The following is a 13,889-nucleotide window of genomic DNA, read 5'->3' as shown; positions in this document are numbered from 1 at the left end:
TGCGTTGCCACAGTTCAGCACAGATAATGTATAGAATGCAAGAAGAACCAAAAACAAGGCCTGCTGATTTAAAAGGATGGAATTTACCAATAGTTTACTGATAGGTGAAAGATCTAAATGACTATCCCTTAGGCTTCCCAACCCTCCTGCCCTGGCGGGGGACCCCAGGATTTCCAGCCTCTTCCCCTGCTCCCCAAAAAAACGGAAGCAGGAGGAGGGGGGGAACGGCGCCAAGGAGCATGGCAAGCCGCCCGATCTCGGAGTGGGCGATGCCGCTGCGCCGCTGCCGCCTCTTCTCCGCTTCACCGTAGCTGCTCCTCCGAGATGGGCTCAGGCTGAGCCCATCTCAGAGGAGCAGCTACAGTGAAGCGGAGAAGAGGCGGCAGCGGCGCAGCAGCGTCACCCGCTCCGCTCCCCCTCTGAGGTGAAATCAGAGAAGGGTAGGGTGGAGGGAAGGAAGGCATTTAAAAAGTTGTGAGGTCCCTTTAATTGTGATGGACAGAACTCCCTTTGGAGTTCAATTGTGCTTGTCACACCCTTGCTCCTAGCTCCACCCCAGTGTCTCCTGGCTCCACCCCCAAAGTCCCCAGATATTTCTGGAATTGGACTTGGCAACCCTACTATCCCTAGCTAGACATTCTACTTCTTTTGTATTGTTTTCAGTGTTCAGCAATAACAGCATTTTCTGCTAATTTAAAAACACTATATGCATTTGACATGTACGTGTGTATGATGCCATCACATCACAGCAAATTTATGGTGACCCTGTAGGGTTTTCAAAGCAAGAGATGCTCAGAGGTGATTTGCCATTGTCTGCTGCTGTGTCGTAACTTTAGTATTCCTTAGACGTCTCCCATCCCAATACTAGCCAGAGCTGACCCTGCTTAGCCTCCAAGATCTGACCAGATTGATTTAGAGTGGGTCATCCATGTAAATATGTCTGTGGACTATAAAGTAAAAAGAAGCAGAAAACATAACAGAACAAATTTTAAATAAAATAAAGGGTGATTTCCACAAACAATCTGGTCTCTGCAGTATATCAAAGGAAGATACCTTTGTTGCACTCTCAGAAATGTCTTTAAATTTATCTTCTTTCTAGAGTGACATCATTTAGATTTGCGTTTATAACCTGAAGCCTGTCATTTCAGTATTGACAGTCATCTTCAATGCTTACTAGAATTAATGGAGTAATTAAATGCCATGTATTTTTAATTACAACAAAATGCACAGATTGAGTAAACATTCAGTAATGTTTCATACATCTGGGAAAGAAGAAACCCACAAGAGAAAAGTGTGTGTTTTGGCATGAAAATTTCTAATCTGGCCAGACTTGTGTGCTCTTTCTTCATAAACTACAGACATTATTACCCCTGAACGAAGTACCCCAGTCATACTTATGAGTAGCGTGATCAACTCCAGTTTCTCATCTGCACAAGGCCCAGAATTTAATTGCACATATGCATTTCAGAAGGCTTCTGAGTTATCCTAACATCTTTATCCTTCTACAGCCAACAATTCCCCGGTGACAATAAAACAATGCAGATTATAGATGGCTTCCCTGGGAGAGATGTTGCAGTGTCTTTTGTTGCTAACAATGCTCTTGCTTTCTCAAACACACTCCAAGCAGTCAACAACAACAGTGTTTTCCTCAATTGCCAAGGCAATGTTCCTATGTTTTGAAACTCACTGTTGAAGCAACATTTCAAAATTTATTACAGAGCCAGGAATTTTTAAATGGCAGACTTTGGGGGGAAAGTGCATTGCCACTGTAATGCCAGTTCAACCATAAGGAAATGAAATAATTAGCAAGCAGTTGAGAGACTACTTGCTTCTGGTAGGAATGCTCCATGTTCTGCTTAGTGCCTTGCCACTGGGGAAGTCTCAGGGTGCATGCCACAAAGCGCTGCTCTTGCTTAGCTTCCTGCACTTTTAACGTAAGACTTACTCCTTAAATATGTTTCAGCAGGTAGCCTTGTTGGTGAGCAGTAGAAAAGCTAGATTTGAGTCCAGCAGCACCTTAGAGATACCAAGAAGAGTTTTAGGGTATAAATTTGAGCGAATCAACATTCCCTTCATCAGACAAGAGCAGCGTAGAGTAGAAACTGAGATCTCTGAATATATTAAATAAAATCAGGGTATTCTTTTATCCTGCTTCATGAAGGAGGCTTTTAAAAAGCACCTACTACCTATTCAGCTAGGGTGACATGAATAATATCTTTTTGTGTTTCCTTTCTATCACTCTACAAACAATGAATTAAAGTAAGGATGAGATGGTGTTCTGATTCTGGTAGTGGTAGTATACAGATCATTACTGTGATTATCACTATGGCTGTGCTCACACTACAGGCTTGGTGTGATCTGGCTGCATCTGTAATTACTCTGTTTTATTTTGTAACAGGAAGTTTTGATCAGACATCCCACCTTGGACCAGCTTCACCATGTGGTCACCCTGTCATCAATCATATAGATTGTTGTGGCATCCTTTTTCTTTTTGGTCTTTCACCCAAGCGCATGAGTGTGTATAGAAGGTCTGGCTCCTTTTTAACAGCTCCATAATCTCTCTGCCAAGTACTCCAGTCCTTCTCAGCCTCCTTCCCTTTGCCTCTCTTCCTTGGAATGGGGGGGGGGGACAGATTTACATGTGAGTAGTCCCATTGACGCCCGTACATTTACTCTTAGGTCAATCGTGGGATGCTCTCAGACAGCAACTCTGATTCAGGAACAGGAGAGAGGGGTTTTTGGGTGGGGGGGAGTGGGGGTGGGAGTTGTCACCCAAAAACAACTCCCCTGCGGACTCCCAATCCAGAATGACTACTTGGCTGTGGTGATCATGCACTTTTATGCACACTGCTACCTGGTCCCCCCTCCCCGCAAAGGAAGAGAAAATGGAAGGGAAGTTCAGACTTCCCAAACAGCTTGACTTTACAACAGAGGAGTTCAGACAGCTGGAAATATGGGTTGAAAGGGCTGGCATCCATAAAGATTTCCTCAGTGTCCGTTAACTTCACTTCAAAGACAGGGCGGAACGACTGGGGCATGGAAGGCAGATATTGCTGTCCGATCATGCTCTTTAAATCCACAAGGATACCATAATGATATTAGATCAAACTGCTTGTGTGACTGCAGCCTAAATATAATATAGTGCCCATTCCATGTCCTAGATTCCCAACAAGTTCAATGGCAGGCCCATTGCTACATTAGGGGCACGGGGAGCACGGCCCCTTTGTTTAAACCTCTCTTCCCTCTATAGGGCCCTCCATTGGAGCCACCCTCTAGGAACCTGACGCACTTTCTTTCCAAGCAGGGTCTGCTGAGCGGAGGTGGTGAAGCCGAATTAAAAGGGGGGAAACAGCGAGAGCGTGATCAAGAAAGAGAGAGAGAGCAACAGGTTAAAACGGATAAAAGGAAGTACTTCTTCACTCAAAGGGTGATTAACATGTGAAATTCACTGCCGCAGGAGGTGGTGGCGGCCACAAGCATGGCCACCTTCAAGAGGGGGTTAGATAAAAATATGGAGCAGAGGTCCATCAGTGGCTATTAGCCACAGTGTGTGTGTGTGTGTGTGTGTGTGTATATATATATATATATATATATATATATATATATATATATATATATATATATATATATATTGGCCGCTGTGTGACACAGAATGTTGGACTGGATGGGCCATTGGCCTGATCTAACATGGCTTCTCTTATGTTCTTATGTTCTTAACAGCGTGCGGGGGGGGGAGCAAGAGAAAGACGTACAGCGAGAGAGAGCTAGGGGGAGAGTGAGAGAGAGAGCAACAACACCTGGGGGCTGCAAACGCCACAGAAATCTTGGGGCCCATGTGAACAGAGGCTCCATGCTACCACAGGCCCTTTCCCAAACTGCCCTCTGCCTCTGAGGCAGTGGTAGCAAAGATCTGGAAAGGCAAGCGAGCTGAAGGAGGAAGTGGTTGCCCATTGGACGGAACAACTTGCATCTTAAAAGGGGGGGGGAGAGTTATGTCCTTCCTGAATCCCTCAGCAATAAATGAAAGTCTGCTCAGCACGGCATGACTGTATGGCGGTTGTCACTCAGCACTGGTGGCTTAGTTAAAACGACAGCAACTTTGCCGAGGACTGAAACACACCGCGATATCTTGCTCCTCCCTGCTATAATAGCATGTTCCAACCCGACCTTCTTAGAGGGCTGAGAGCGGTAACAAATATTACTGCCTGAGCAGAGGGGGAGACCGAGAGGGTCTAGGAGCCTAAACCCCGCCCATCAATGGTCCATCCCACTTCTGTAAATGGCTGACTGTTCCGTGGACTGCCAAGCAATTCATGGGGGAAAGCATCATTTTTCAGTACAAGAATTTTAGCTGCCTGCCGTAGCAGACTGAAAATTAGTCACTTGTGATCCTTCAATGTAACTGGTTTTGTAGGACAGCTGCAAATGCGCATACTAGGTGCGACAAGGTTGGAGAGGGGGCTTCTTCCCTGTTAGCATTCCCCCCCCCTGTTCCCCCCACCCCACGGTTGAACTTTGGCCTGCTGCAGGCTGCTCAGGCAGGCATGGGCTTTCTCTTGAGTAGTAGGGGGGCAGGTGGAGGTAGAAAGCAGAACCCGGAAGAAGCAGCCTCTCCACCCAAAATTTTCTGGCTATGGGCCTGTTCAGGGGTATGTGGGATGACCCTGGACACTACATTAAAGCTATGGAATCACTTTCTCTTAGCCTTAGTTTCAAGTATGTAATTCAAATATAATGAGACAGGCTGCCAAACTGATTATTGTGATAATTTGTAGCAAGAACACTCTTGAACATCAATGTGTCCAACTGGAAGCAACTCTCTAGGATCCAGGCTGAGGTCTTCTACATCACCTACTACCTGATCCTTTTAACTAGAGATTCCAGAGACTGAATCTGGAACTTTCTGTGTGCAAAGTAGATGCATGAAAAAGTGCTGCTAAGTAGTGTTAAGGGAAAGCACCAGGTAAATCTTAATTATTACCTCTCAAAGATGGTTTCTAATTGTTTTAAAAACAGCTTGGTTTGCTGAGCCCAGTTCCAAACTGAGTTGATCCATCACTGTTATCCACTTTTAAAAATGCAAAGCTTGCTGTGTATTTGCTGTGCTGAGATGGAAGAGAGGAAGTTGCTAAAGGCCTTCGAAACACAATGGGACTTTAAGACCAACCAATTTTTAAGACCAACCAATTTTTTCGAACGTAAGCTTTCGTGTGCTCTTAAGCGCACTTCATCAGACGAGGAATCGAGCACAGATTCCTTGTCTGATGAAGTGTGCTTAAGAGCACACGAAAGCTTACATTTTAAATAAAAATTGGTTGGTCTTAAAGGTGCAACTTGACTCCTGCTTTGTACAATGGGACTTTATTGGAGGTATCTTTAAAAAACATCTAGGAGCGAGTACACAGAAAGTGACCAGAAGATTCACTCATGGCACCTTCGGCTTCCATAACAGTATTGCTGCAGATAGCTCAGTTGATTCCATTCTCACAGGATTCCCATTCAAACCAGTCTAGACATCAACTTGACTTTTTTGAGAAGTGTATGTATGGCAGTATACTTGGCAGGAAAAACATAATGAAAAAGTTAAATTTAAAAAAAAATAGTAAGTAAATTGGCATTATAGGATAGTCCTTTTTGTTGACCAAAGACACAAGATAGAGCAACTATTGTATATACACTTCTTTTTCTTTTAGTTGTGGACATAGCAGACTGCCATTTTCCTCATGCCTACATAACACCTTCCACAAATTTTCACTCCATCATCATCTAAATGTAAATCTGGATTTGGTTTAGCTGAAGGTAGAGTAAAAATTGATGGAAGGAACATTAACAAAATGAGATACGCAGATGACACTAGAAAATACTGAAGACTTGAAAATTACTACTGATGAAGGTTAAACCAGAAAGAGCCAAAGCAGGATTACATACAGCTGAACATCACAAAGACAAAAGTAATGACTACCGGGGATTTACACAGCCTTATGGGAGATGATGAAGAAATTGAAATTGTTTAGGATTTTCTATGCCTTGGTTCCATCACCAACCCAAAGGGAAACTGCACCCAAGAAATCAGAAGAAGACTGGGAAGGACAGCCATGAAAAGCTAGAAAAGATTCTTAAGTGTAAGGATGTGTCACTGGCAACCAAGCTCAAGTTAATTCATACCATGGTATTTCCCATTACTATGTATGGATGTGAAAGTTGGACAATGAAGGAAGCTGACTGGAAGAAGGCTGATTGATTTGAAATATGGGGTTAGAGGAGAGTTTTGTGGATGCTGTGGACTGCAAACAAGACAAATAAGTGGTCCTAGACCAAATCAAGCCTGAACTCTCCCTAGAAGCTAAAATAACCGAAACTATCATACTTTGGTCACATTCTGAGAAGACAATAGTAACTGGAAAAAATAATAATGCTAGGGAAAGTTGAAGTCAGCAGGAAAAGAGGAAAACCCAACATGACATGGATTGATCCAATCAAGGAAGCCACAGTCCTCAGTTTGCAAGATCTGAACAAGGCTGTTGATGATAGGAGGTTTTGGACATCATTCATTCATAGGGTGACCATAAGTTGGAAGCAGTTTGACAGCACTTAATACACACAAACATCATAATGCCTCTTCTGGGTCAACTCACTTCTGCAAATGCTATTTACTGAACAAAATATTATAGACCATATATTTTGTACTCCCTATGAAATATGTTTGACAGGATATATAATTGTCATGTTTTCTGTCCTTGATTATAACACTGACATACAGTGGCAAATATTAAACTGGGATTTCCATGAATTTCTGCTATGTAGAATAAATACTTTGAGATTCTCTACTGGGATATTGCCAGGCCAGAGTGTAAATTACATTGAATAACACTGAATGCTGGCTGTTCCAGAGAGGGGCAGCCCTAGGGCATGCAGCGTCCCAGGCAAGCTTGCAGCCTACCACCCCCCCTATTCGCACTACTGCCCTGCAGTGCCATGCCCTGACACCCACACCCTTCTCCCCCCCCCAGGGGTGCATGTGGCAAAGTAGGGCAGAGATGGGGAGGATGCCTGGGTGGCTCCCAGCCTCTTTTCTACAGTGCTCATAGAGAAGTTGTATGCTGGCCACCTGGCAGGCTTTGCTTCGCCTCCCTTCCAGTTCCAGAAGGGAGGCAGAGCAAAGCCAGCAGGCCAGTGTGCAGCTCTCTGGGGTGCTTAAAGAGAGCACCATAGAACCGAGGCTGGGAGACTCCCAGGTGCCTTCCCCACCCTACTTTGCCATGCATACCCCAGGGGATAGGTGGAAGAGTGTGAGCAGCAGGGTGGAGCACCATGGGGCAGTGCTATGGAGGAGGGCAGCGGGTGGGCGGTGGGCAGCCTGGGTGGCCAGGGCATTTGCCTAGGGCGCTGGCAAGGGGGAAGGACCCAATTCAGTACCCCCTGGCCAGCTCCCTAGGCAAATGTCTGATTTGCCTAGTGGCAAGGCTGCCTCTGGTTCCAGAGACAACCTTTGAAAAAGTGACACAACTCTAAATAATATGAACATTAATATTTACATTAGGTTTATGAAAATGTTGGCCGATAAAGAGAATGATGCTATGCTTTGGGCACCATTGCAATGTTATGCAGAACATCTCTTTAAAGAAAAAAATGGGCTCACAATGAAACGACAGTGAAGTTATCCACAAGGAATGCTTTCTTGTCATTTCTGTTTGGTTTTAATTTCTCAAGTTGTCACAGCAGTCAGTTGCAAAAACTAGGGCTGCCAACTTCCAAGTGGGGCCCAGAGATCTCTCACTAACATCAGCATAAGTCCACTTTTCCATTTACTATGCTGTGAGAAAGTGGCACAAGCTGATTTTCTTCCTGATTGTTTCCCTAGCTTATATACTATAGCAGTTTGGCGTACTGCATTATTTGTATTGTGCAACAGTTATACAATCATCTTGTGACAGAGATGTGTGTGGGACAGTAATTGTAGGAAGGATTCAATCTCTAATGAGTTCAGAACCTGCTATCTAAAAAGCATGTTGTACTCATCGTCCAAAGCAGTTACACACAGATTTGCTCCACAAGAGTAATCTGAAATGGGAATATAGCTATGCAGAGCTTTTTTTGTAGTAAAAGCCCAGCAAGAACTCATTTACATATTAGGCCAAACACCCCTGACATCACCATTATTTCATACAGGGCTTTTTTGTAGAAAAAGCTCAGCAAGAACTCATTTGCATATTAGGCCACACACCCCTAACACTAAGCCAGTCTGTGCTTTTCTGTTCAAAAAAAGCCCTGCAGCTATGTGACTCTTCTTATAGGCAGTCTGAATCTCTGAAGCCTGATTTGTATGCCATTCAAACTCATATACATACCTTCTTCCACTACTTTCAGTTGACTTATGAGCTCTGTTTGGAGTTGTGGCTGATGTGTGTGTATATTCTCGACAGAAAGAAACCAAAACAAAAAACCCAGGCTAGAGACAGGGTGCTTTGGACTAAGATCAGCCAATGTCATTAGAAAGAAGTGTTCTGCCTCAGCTACTATCCCCTCTGTTAAATATATGCCACTGAACTATACAGGCCACATTCACCAGTAGAAGCTACATGTAATAGTAGTAGCTACATTTAAGTATTTTACACTGCAATGCTGATTTGGAGTAACACCATAAATTTAAGAAGTCTTTTGAATTTGTTCACTGTATGCCAGCCTCTAGAGATCATGAACACTGACATCTACATGGACTTTTTTTCAGTGGACATCTGCCATGCTTTGGTTGCTACAATTATTAGCCAGATGTGTAAACAACTAAAGGTCAGCCCAATTTATATAGATAGACAGATGAACAGGCAGTTGCTTTTTTAACAAATAAAAGGCTCCTGTCCTACCATCTGCAATGCAGTCCCTTCTTCTATGTGTGATCACTTATTATTGTACATGATTTATGAAAGGGGTCAGTGTGAAAATTCATAACCTTGTCAATATGTTTTAGCCAATTAATTACAATGTCCAGGCTAACTATTATATTGTTCTCTTGTAGGTGTGTATAGTGTTAAGGTGAGGATTTTCCAAGAACATTCCTATAAATATTCATTATTAACCAAGAACTTCAGGCATATTATGTTCCAAGAAACTACATGATTATGACATTTTCCCAATGAACCCCAGATTACCTATGTGGTAACAAAAAAAAAAGAGAAAGAGGTTTTCAGAGTCATGACACAATGTTTGCATTTTCAAGGCTGACAATAGATAGGTAACTTCCAATGACACAGAGGAGTTAGCGGTTTTAATCTGTTGCTACAAAATAGTAAAGAGTCTAGTTGTCAGATGCAGAGAGCTGTGTTTCTCAAAAGCTTATGCTACAATAAAATTTGTTAGTCTTAAAGCTGCTACTATTTTCCAATGACATGGCAGTGAAGACCCCCTTTAAACAAGAAAGAAATTGAGCAAGTGACACCCATAGTCTGCTCACCAGAGGTCCTCAGGCCTTCTCTTTACATATAAGTGTCACATTCTTGGCATTCTGTTGGAATGTGGCTAAAACTGGTAGTTTAAAGGGCCCCTTTACACATTATAGAGAGACAAGCCAACATGTGCTACTGAATGCATACTCAATAGGGAGCTAATCATGGCTCTAGGGTTGCCAAGTCCAATTCAAGAAATATCTGGGGATGTTGGGGGTGGAGCCAGGAGACTTAGGGGGCGGAGCCAAGAGACATTGGGGCGGAGCCAGGAACAATGGTGTGACAAGCATAATTGAACTCCAAGGGAGTTCGGGCCATCACATTTAAAGGGACAGCACACCTTTTTAAATGTCTTCCTTCCATAGGAAATAATGAAGGATAGGGGCACCTTCTTTTGGGGCTCATAGAATTGGACCCCCTGGTCCAATAGTTTTGAAACTTGGGGGGTACTTTGGGGAGAGGCACTAGATACTATACTGAAAATTTAGTGCCTCTACTTCAAAAAGCAGCTCCCCCAGAGCCCCCAAAACCTCCAGATCAATTCCCCATTATACCCTATGAGAATCTATCTCCACATAGGGAATAGTGAAGTGCTCAGCAGATGTTTCCCCCACCCACCCCATTTCTGGCGACTCTGAAGCGAGGGATTGGCCTCTCTACTCACAAGTTGCTGCCAACTTCTTCAAAGTAACACAGACACACCATTCCAAGAGGAAGCCTTTCAATCGGAGACTGAAGCCTCCTGAGGTTGAAAGGCACATGGTCCTGTGGGGACGGGGCTTCCCCCCACTGGCCAGTTGACTGGGGGTGGGAAGGAGCCTGGGAAAGCGGAAGAACCCCCACTGGGACCTGGGGATTGGCAAGCCTACATGGCTCCCTGATCTGTGTCAGATTACATTTTAGGTGCACACTGGAAAATACTATAATTTTTTGTGAGTACTATAATTTGTTGTGGTCTTAAACAAGATCCTTTGTCAGCTCATGTTAGTTGCTGCCACTGCTCCTTTTCCTCACCATCTTGCATATTGATTCAGCACTTTCAAGGGTCATTTCCTCAATATTTCCGCCCTGAGACCAACTGTGGTAGACCTATGCTATGCCTGACCAACTGGTGGAAGTGCACTTGCGCAACGTACCTTGTCAGCAGATTAATAGTGTGGTCTCTTACAGCTGATCTGTGGGGACAGCTGCTGTTCTGGAACTAAACTGCTCAGGGCCCCATGCCTTATTAAAAGAAAGAAGGCCTTGGAGATCCACTCCAGCTGTCACCATCCTCTCCTACTCTGTTATTCACAGACACATGTTATTCAGACACAAGGTGTTCCATGGCAATGAGGGAGCAATAATTGAATGTTATGAAGAAACTATTTCAATTAGTATTGTGAGAAAAGATTCTAAATTGGCAAAATTAAAATTAAATTAAAGCTGTAATCATACACACTAAATAATGCATTTTCAATCCACCTTCAATGCACTTTCAACTGGATTTTACTGTGTGAACTGGCAAACTCCAGTTGGAAAGTGCATTGAAAGTGGATTGAAAGTGCATTATTTAGTGTGTGTGATTGCAGCCTGAACCTATGAAGCTGTTTAATCATGTTATAGGTTCTTCTGAGGCCCTTTCTGTACACACTTCTGATTTTCACTGAAGTTTGAGTCAGTTTACTGAGGTTTACTTCGAATGCTGTGCCTGCATTCTGCATCTTTTCTTTTCCCTCCAATTTCTATTGGGAATCAAGGAGTATATATATTGCATACCAATGAGAAAACCCAGATAGTGCCACAGGGTTGGTGTCTCCTGATTGGTCAGTTTTGCACTGGATGTGTCTTTTGAAAAGAAGAGTCTTCCAGCTGAATTTACTGTGGGGTTGCCATTAGTGTTTCCCCTCCCTTTATCAGTAATCAAGGAGTTTCATGCTAATCTGGGAAGGCTGGAGAAAAATATCATTAGCAGGGCATACTTTAAAAGTTTAACGAGAGGAGCTGCCAACCACTTGGCCAGAGAGGCAGTGGTCAGGCTGCTATGTGGAAGCTTGGTGGAGGTGGTTCAGAAATGCTTTGAAGCCTGAGCTCCCCCCCCCCCAGTGTTATTTGGAAATAAGATGGCAAAAGGGTAAAAACAGATGTTGAGATGGACGAGATTTTTTAAAAACAGGCTGCTGCTGCCCCAGAGTAGGTTCCACAGCATTATCCAGGCATTTGGAAATGTTTGGGGTTAGATTCAATTTAAAAGAAAACATTTTTTCCCAAAAAACAAACTTGCCCAAATGGGGGATCAAACCAACAACCTCACAATGAATAACATTCTATGTTAGCCAACTGACCATTCCTGCAAACAAGTCAGACAAAGGCAATTACTTTCCTAATTTCCTATATCAAAAGACATGCCCACTACAAAGCTGACCAATAAGAAGAGAGGGGGGAGAAAACGTTGAAAGAAATGTGTATGTTTTAAAATTACCTTTGGCTTAGAAAAGAACTAAAGGGATAAACCATCTCAAAAGGACTCTGAGAAGATCCAGAGGAAAAGCAGACTGAAAGCATAAGAACATAAGAGAAGCCATGTTGGATCAGGCCAATGGCCCATCCAGTCCAACACTCTGTCACACAGTGGCCAAAAAAATTATATATATACACACAAACACAGAGATATATATACACACTGTGGCTAATAGCCACGGATGGACCTCTGCTCCATATTTTTATCTAACCCCTTCTTGAAGCTGGCTATGCTTGTAGCCGCCACCACCTCCTGTGGCAGTGAATTCCACATGTTAATCACCCTTTGGGTGAAGAAGTACTTCCTTTTATCCATTTTAACCCGACTGCTCAGCAATTTCATCGAACGCCCACAAGTTCTTGTATTGTGAGAAAGGGAGAAAAGGACTTCTTTCTCTGCTTTCTCCATCCCTTGCATAATCTTGTAAACCTCTATCATGTCACCCTGCAGTTGACGTTTCTCCAAGCTAAAGAGCCCCAAACGTTTCAACCTTTCTTCATAGGGAAAGTGTTCCAACCTTTTAATCATTCTAGTTGCTCTTTTCTGGACTTTTTCCAATGCTATAATATCCTTTTTGAGGTGCGGTGACCAGAATTGTACACAGTATTCCAAATGAGACCGCAGGCTCAGAGCTGAAGGGGGAAGGGAGAAATGAATGCAGAAATCAAAACAAAATGTGATTGGAATGCACAGGGGAATGCAGAAGGGGTGGGGGGGAGAACAGTGGTGATGCAAAGTGAAAACGAGGGAAGCAGAGGTGCAGAAAGGGCCTCAGAGACTATTGGTTTGGGCTGTGTTCTGCTCTGACTGGCAGTGGCTTTTCAGGGTTGAAGGCACAGAAGTATTTCTCAGTCCCATGATAGTAATAGAAAAGCTAAGATGGAACTAGGGTTCCCAAGACCAACCCCAAAAATATCTGGGGACTTTGGGGGTGGAGCCAGGAGACTTTGGGGGGTGGAGCCAGGAGACACTGGGGTGGGGCTAGGGGGGAGGGGGGAAACGGCGAGCCGCCCCATCTCGGAGCGCGCGATGCTGCTATGCAGCTGACGCCTTTTTTCTGCTCACCGTGGCTGCTCCTCCGAGATGGGCTCAGGCTGAGCGGAGAAGAGGCGGCAGTGGCGGCCTCTTCTCCGCTCGCTGTGGCTGCTCCTCCGAGATGGGCTCAGCCTGAGCCCATCTCGGAGGAGCAGCCACGGCGAGCAGAGAAGAGGCCGCCGCGCCGCTGCCGCCTCGCCCGCTCAGCCTCTGGGGTGGAAGCGGAGGGGGGGTGGAGGCGGGCCGTGGCGAGCCGCGAGTCCGGGTCCTAGAAGGGCCCGGATTCGCGGCTCGCCATGCTCCTGGCCTGCCTCGCCCTCCCCTGCGCTGCTGCCCCCTCTTGGCTGCTCCTCTGAGATGGGCTCAGCCTGGGCTCATCTCGGAGGAGCAGCTGTGGTGGGAGGGGAGGGGGCAGCAGCGGCGCAGCGCGGCGGCCACGCCGGCTCCAGGATGCGGCGGCTGGCCATGCTCCCCGGCGCAGTTTCCACCCCCTCCCCCCGCTTCCATTTTTTGGGGGAGCGGGGGAAGAGGGTGGAAATCCTGGGGTCCCCCGCCAGGGCGGGAGGGTTGGGAAGCCTAGATGGAACCTGGGACATGAAAACTGACACAAAGCAAAGTAAATCTTCTAGCTCCTTTAAACTCTTCCACTGGAATCCTATATAGAGTTTCTTCAGTCTAAGCCTATTGATTTAGATGGATTTAGGAATAACTCTGCAGAATTTACTGTTCTTCCTCTTGTTTCCTTCCCCTTCAGAGTCCCATTTTACAATCCTTTAACAATGATGCATTGCAGGAAAATTTCAATGACAAAGCAATAGTAGGGTTGCCAACTGGCTGGAGAAAATACAGGCTTAATGGAATGTTGTTTACCAGGTGATACAGAAGGCCTTGCTCCAAAAGCTTTGCCCATCTGG

This window comes from Heteronotia binoei, chromosome 5, assembly GCF_032191835.1.
Source record: "Heteronotia binoei isolate CCM8104 ecotype False Entrance Well chromosome 5, APGP_CSIRO_Hbin_v1, whole genome shotgun sequence".
Classification (NCBI taxonomy): domain Eukaryota; kingdom Metazoa; phylum Chordata; class Lepidosauria; order Squamata; family Gekkonidae; genus Heteronotia; species Heteronotia binoei.
The sequence above is the reverse complement of the archived record's forward strand: the minus strand, read 5'-3'. Positions refer to the sequence as shown.